Genomic DNA, 6,368 nt, shown 5'->3' with positions numbered 1-6,368 from the left:
GCTTGTCATTTACTGAGATCCGATGGGAACGTAAGAATACTGCCCGACATACCGTATTCTGAGCGCAATCTCATCCGGAACATCCCTAAAGAATCTCGCGAGACGTTATTCAGCGAAAGAAATATAACTGTGCAAGGTGTACCGGAAAACATGGACCCTAGTCAAACAAACTCTGATATTAGAGAATGGAAATTCATCAAACAGTCCTTGAGGCTCAAAAACATATTAACTCAACATATGACGAGGCTAGCCAAGACGGACGGTGATTCTAGACCCCTGCTAATGAGGATAACTTTCCCATCCTCCCATATGGTGGCTGCAACTCTGGAAGCATTTCGTGCCAACATACGTTGGTTGCCAACTGGAATCCACATGCACCCGGACAGGCCATACGAATACAGGACCAAGCATAAAGGCAAGCCGGAGTTGATCATTACACTTGTGGACTGTGTCGATGATTAAAAAAACGTGTAAAGCACAGGGCCTACCAACTCGACAAACCTCATGTAGGTAGGCTACCTGTCCATTCACGTAAGACTCATACAGACAAACAGGAAGAAGCTCACGCGTTTCAAATTGAAAGTATAAACTGCTTATACATCAACGTCGCAAGCTACGCGGACTCAGCAATGCTAATAAGGTTGATCTGATAGGAATATCTGAATCTTGGGTATCTTCTCAGTTCTAAGAACAGGAGCTAGCAATACCTAGGATGTCTTTGTTTCTCAACGACAGAAGGTGCAACAGGTTCACAACCTCCAGTTTAACAATCTTGAGGAATACATATGGTGCTCTGTAAGATTGTCTACTACTTCGAGGTGCTTAGTCGGAGTCATACGTAGGAAGCCCACTCCCGACATCGAGTATGACAGTCGTATGCTGGAAGGACAATCCCACTCTAAGCGTCTCGGTTTCACTCATATCCTGATTCTAGAGGACTTCAATCTCCCTAGAGTCAATTTCGCGGGACATACTTATATTGCAGGTGAAAACTCAACTGAAGCTCGGTTCTTCAACTTCATTGAGAATTTGGGAATATACGATAATGTGAAGTCGGCAACTCGTTGGAGAAACAGTCAGACACTGTCGCGCTTAGACTTTGTATGTACAAACGAAGAATTTCTGGTTGACAACCTCTCAATCCTGGCTCCCCTGGGGAAAAGCGATCACGCCGTTGTAGCTTTAGGTTTTATCAGCAAAACTCTGCTAAGACATCCCACCAACTACAAGCGCTGCAATTCCAAACGGTTGAATCTGTCAGATTTATAGGAATACCTACAACAGGTGGATTGGGATGTTCACCCTCAGTTCAATGGGGATACTCATTGGGACTTCTTACTGCATACGCCCATATGTGCTACAAAGCAATCAGTTCCTCAAACGGTCCCCAAAAGCTACAAGCAACCTAAACTCATCAAGAACCGCACAATTCGCCCACTAAGCCGCAAAAGGCACTGTTGGGCAGAATACAAACTAACTGACAACAATGGAGCGTACAGGCAATGCAAACATATAAGGAACATATGCATGAAGACTGTGAGGGAAGACAGGCTTTGGTACCAGACAAAGCTTGTGGATAAGTTTGTCTCTAATCCGTAAAGCTTATTCCGTTATGCAGCCACTCTTCGTCAAGCCAAAACTGGAGTTTCCCAACTGCTAGGTCCTAACGGCCCGACCAATAACGACGGCGACGCCGCTAACCCTTTGACTGAACAATACTCTCGGACATTTCAACTGACCCACATCAACTATACTGATGACAGCTTCATCTGCAACTCCAATGGACTTTCCGAAGTGAACCCGAGCGCTGACATGGTGTTCCGGAAACTGCAGCACTTAAGATAAGACACTTCTCCTGGCCCGGATATGGTCCACTCTGCTATACTGAAGAAAGAAAGCCTCGATCCTGGCAACGCCGCTTAGCGTAATGTTCTCACACTCGCTAAGTCGAGGAAAACTACCGGAAAAATGGAAGCTGGCTCACATCACATCAATTTTCAAAGGAGGTCGACGCAGCTAAACTTCAAGTTACCGACCGGTGGCTCTTCTCTCAGTACCTTCAAAAATCATAGAGCCCCTGATATGCGATGGTATAAATGACTATTTACTGTCCTTAAATTTATTCTCACCCCAACAGCATGGTTTCAGGAAGGGTTACTCTTGCATTACCAACCTGCTGACTGCGGTGCACAGATGGTCAAGCATCCTCGATAGCAAGGAGAAGGTTGATATCGTTTACCTTGATTTCTCAAAAGCCTTTGATAGGGTTAACCATATATGTCTTATCAATCAGCTCAAACGATTGGGTATCAGACCACCTCTAATCGATTGGCTTACTTCATACCTGAAAAATCGACATTTTAAGGTCAGGGTTAAGTTCACTTTATCTCAGGCTATGGAATGTCCTGGTAGGTCTCCCAGGGCTCAGTACTAGGACCTCTTCTCTTCTTGACTTACATAAATGATCTAACTCAACAGGTAACGTCAGACTTATTACGTTTTGCCGGTGATGTGAAACTTTGGAGAGAGATGCGCAATCAAGACAATATACAGGCACTTCAGGAAGATCTGACTCGACTTAAAATTGGGCAGACGACAACGGACTTACCTTTAACACTTCAAAGTGTAAAGTAGTCCATCTGCGACATGTCGCAGACTACAGTTATAACTTAGGTAACTCCTCTCTAGTAGTATCTCAAGTCGAAAACGATTTAGGTGTCTTGGTGCCCTACGATTTAAAGTCTTACGCTAACTGTAACAAAAATGCCTTACGAGCAAACCTTGCACTGATAACATTGAAGCGCATTTTTGGCCAGTTTGATGAAAGAAATTTCCATATAATCTTCAATAGTTTTATCCGTCCCCATTTAGAGTACGGAAACATAGTATTTCCTCCCTCACTCCAAAATGATAAGGACACTCTGGAGCGTATCCAACGGCGAGCCACGAAATCAGTTCGAGGACTCAAATTTAAACCTTATTAAGAACGCCTCGAATCACTTAACCTTTAGCCATTAGAGTATAGGCGTCTAAGAGGTGGTTTTCTAATGGATTACAGTATCCTTAACACTTCTGGACATCCTCTCAAACACCCACTTAAGCCTAGTTCCAACACTAACCTAAGAGGTAACACCCGAAAACTGGAGACACGACATAGAAGAACGGACTGTAGACACAACTTCTACTCCTTAAGAGTTGTCAAATACTGGAATGCGCTGCTGGCCGAGCTAGTCCAAGCGACTTCCCATGAGTCCTTTAAGAGACAACTTGATCTATTCTTAAGGACTAAGAATAGTATCACACTATGATTTACTAATTTCTTTTCCTCTTTCATTGTTAATATACCTAGGTTCCTGCCTGGAGGGTTTGGTGATCCCCTGCTACTAGACACGGAAGCCTGTTAAGCGAAAGCTTCTTCTATTCCGTCCACAACCATTTGTACCATTTGAATCTTCCAACAAGGAACAGACTCACAGTTTATTGTTCGGTGTACCAGATCACGGCGGTCTCACCATTAAAGATGGCACAGATATTCAGAGATTGGCGATGCCTCTACATATAACACCTTTATAATCGAAGTATGTCAACCCAGTAAAATTAGATGTGAGAAATGAAGTGGTTCTAAGATATATTTAGAACGATAGCGATATTTCTGGAAGTGTGTAGTGTAGGCTGTACCTTGTTAAACAATCGCCCTCGTAAAAGTTATTATATCGACCTCAACGTTGTTTGTAATGAGAAGGAAAAGAAAAGCAGATAGCTTAGATCACAAAGCGGAGAGGTAAATCAGTGAGTCAGCGAGTTGAGTGTATAGTATTAAGTGTATACATATATATTTCTGGACATGAATGAAGCATCGAATCAATTAAGCAGCTAATAGTGAAGCTAGCAGAATGAATTTATCCGTAGTCAGTAAGCAATGCTCAAGCATACATGTTCATACATTCGCAACAATAATACAGGTACAATGATATATATAAGTTGTTATTGTACGTATGACTCAATCCGTTAAATAAATTGACAAAATCACTTAACCAAATTAAATGTCAACAAACTCAATTGCATATAAGTTGCAAACAAAGATATATGAAAAAGGTGTTTGTGTTTGCACAAAGAATAATAAACTGAATAAGGTATTTACAAGTGTTTAAAGACATCGGCTTATACAAAATTAGAATGAACCTAGTGTGTGCTGTGTATTTGGTTCGTGTCCGTCTGCGTAGTTATATAAAATAATGGTAAGAAACAGAAGGAATATAGTATCGTTTTTTAAAAAAATATTAATATAAGTGTAAGGGTACATAAGATATGAGGACTTTAATGGCGTATAACATGAGCTTTATTATCTATATGTATAAAATGGAGGTGAAGAATTATAATTAATATTCAAAATAATAGAAAATTATCGATCAAACATTGTACAGACAAAGCTTTGAGGCCATCTTACTTTGCGGCCAGAACTTGTCTTTACCGGAGTCTCCTACTTTTATCATGTTAGAGTCAGTGATTCCTGAGACTCGTGATTTGATTCCCAAAGACCTTTTAAAATAACGCTGAATCAGTTTGAATCCTAGTCCGAAGAGCTCATAGATAACCTGAAGATGCCACAGGTATTCGAGAATGATAGGATGTGAAATTTGTTTCGGATTAAAATTCTACGCAGTCCAGTGCATGCAATCTACTGGTATTACTGCTACGATTACATTCTAAAGGACATACATTCCAACTACTTGACCTACTGAGGAACAAATACATTGTGCAAAGTCGTCTAAATAAAGGTATTGCAAACGTTGTCATGAATCAAAAGGATTATATTTCAAAATCATTCTTGTTTCAGTTTGATGCCAACATGTTTCTTAGATAAAATCTCAGAAAGATGTCACAGAACAAACTGGGCAGAAATTATTTGAAATACTTAAGAAGATGAATCAATCATTAGTGAAAACCTCTTGTAAAAAGTTAGGCCAGCTGGATCCATTGCTCCACGTTTATATGACCTCCCAACTACATAGGATATTCTTCTCTGCCGTGTATTTGACATGAATAACTTGCCATATTGTGGGATTACTAAATGGCTGGCTACAGATTCTACGGTCAGTCAAAAATCAACTCAGTAGATGCTTCAATACTGATTCAGTGTTCTGCGTCAACGTAATCAGATAAATGTTTCTATTAAATGTTACCTCTGCTTTCACAAATGTATCTCCCACAGAAGCATATTGCTTACTATGTTGTATCGAAGAAAATAAACTTGATCTCAATGTTTCATGCACTTTCTCGAACAATAACTTCTTCAACGTAATTTTGAACATCGAATTTAAATCATACGAGATTCATAAACTAACTGACGGTGTAGAGACAGAGTCACCACCCACCCCACATCTAGCCAACAATACCTAGATTATTAATTGATAGTTTCCATTTATGCAGAAGAGTCTCGTTATTTGGGACAAAAATACCAGTTTCAACGTCCTGAATAAGTTCAGTAGTTACCATCGATCAATTAAGTTCACAACAGAATCAGAGTTTGATTTGGAATCCCGCTCCCTAAGTATTTTGTTTAAGAGATCAAATGGTTTTCTACAAAGGCTGATATATAGAAAGCCAACCTGGAATATATGGTAGACGAGTTTCCAAAGTTGGGCGTCACTAAACCAAGCTAGAATCCTTACCCATTCTCTATGCACGAGGAGTAGATAAATCTGAACCGAGGATACGACCAGTGTCGAACTTGATATACTAAGGAAGGTACTGACCAACAATACGCATCCACCTAGATTCATTGATAGATTTCTGAAACCAGAATAACAATGTGAGTGTCTACATAACACCAAAGAAGACCCTACTTATGGACATTTAGTCTGAAGAATAAACCGTGGCAGAAATCCTCGAAATCACTTTCGAGATATCTGGGAAAACCACTCCATTCGGTTAGGCTTCATATCGTCTTTTCGAGTTGGCATTTGACTCGTAATTGTGTGAAAGACAAACTCCCGCGCCGGTCCAACTCAATGAGAATCTATCAGTTTACTTTCTGATGTGGAGTAGATTATACTGACCACATAACCCGACTCCTTTCGAAAGAGCACCTCAGAATACTACCCTGCCTGATCATTTAAAGGACTATAAAAATCAGTCAGAACCTCAATCCTGGAATATCTAGTTGATGCTAGTCATTCTGCCTTCAAAATAACTCATGGTCAGAAGGATCGGTTCAAAAGAATAAAAGTGTAAAACCCATGCATAGCAGTGACCGTAACCATTAACTAATCGAAGCCTGACCTTTGTGTGAAAAAGTATTCCGTTTGCCATCCGACCAGGGTTTCAATCTTACTTTATATCTTCCATAATCTATCGTTTGTCCTAGT

The sequence above is a fragment of the Schistosoma haematobium genome, chromosome ZW (assembly GCF_000699445.3).
Source record: "Schistosoma haematobium chromosome ZW, whole genome shotgun sequence".
NCBI classification, from domain to species: Eukaryota; Metazoa; Platyhelminthes; class Trematoda; order Strigeidida; family Schistosomatidae; genus Schistosoma; species Schistosoma haematobium.
Note: the sequence above shows the minus strand (reverse complement) of the source record.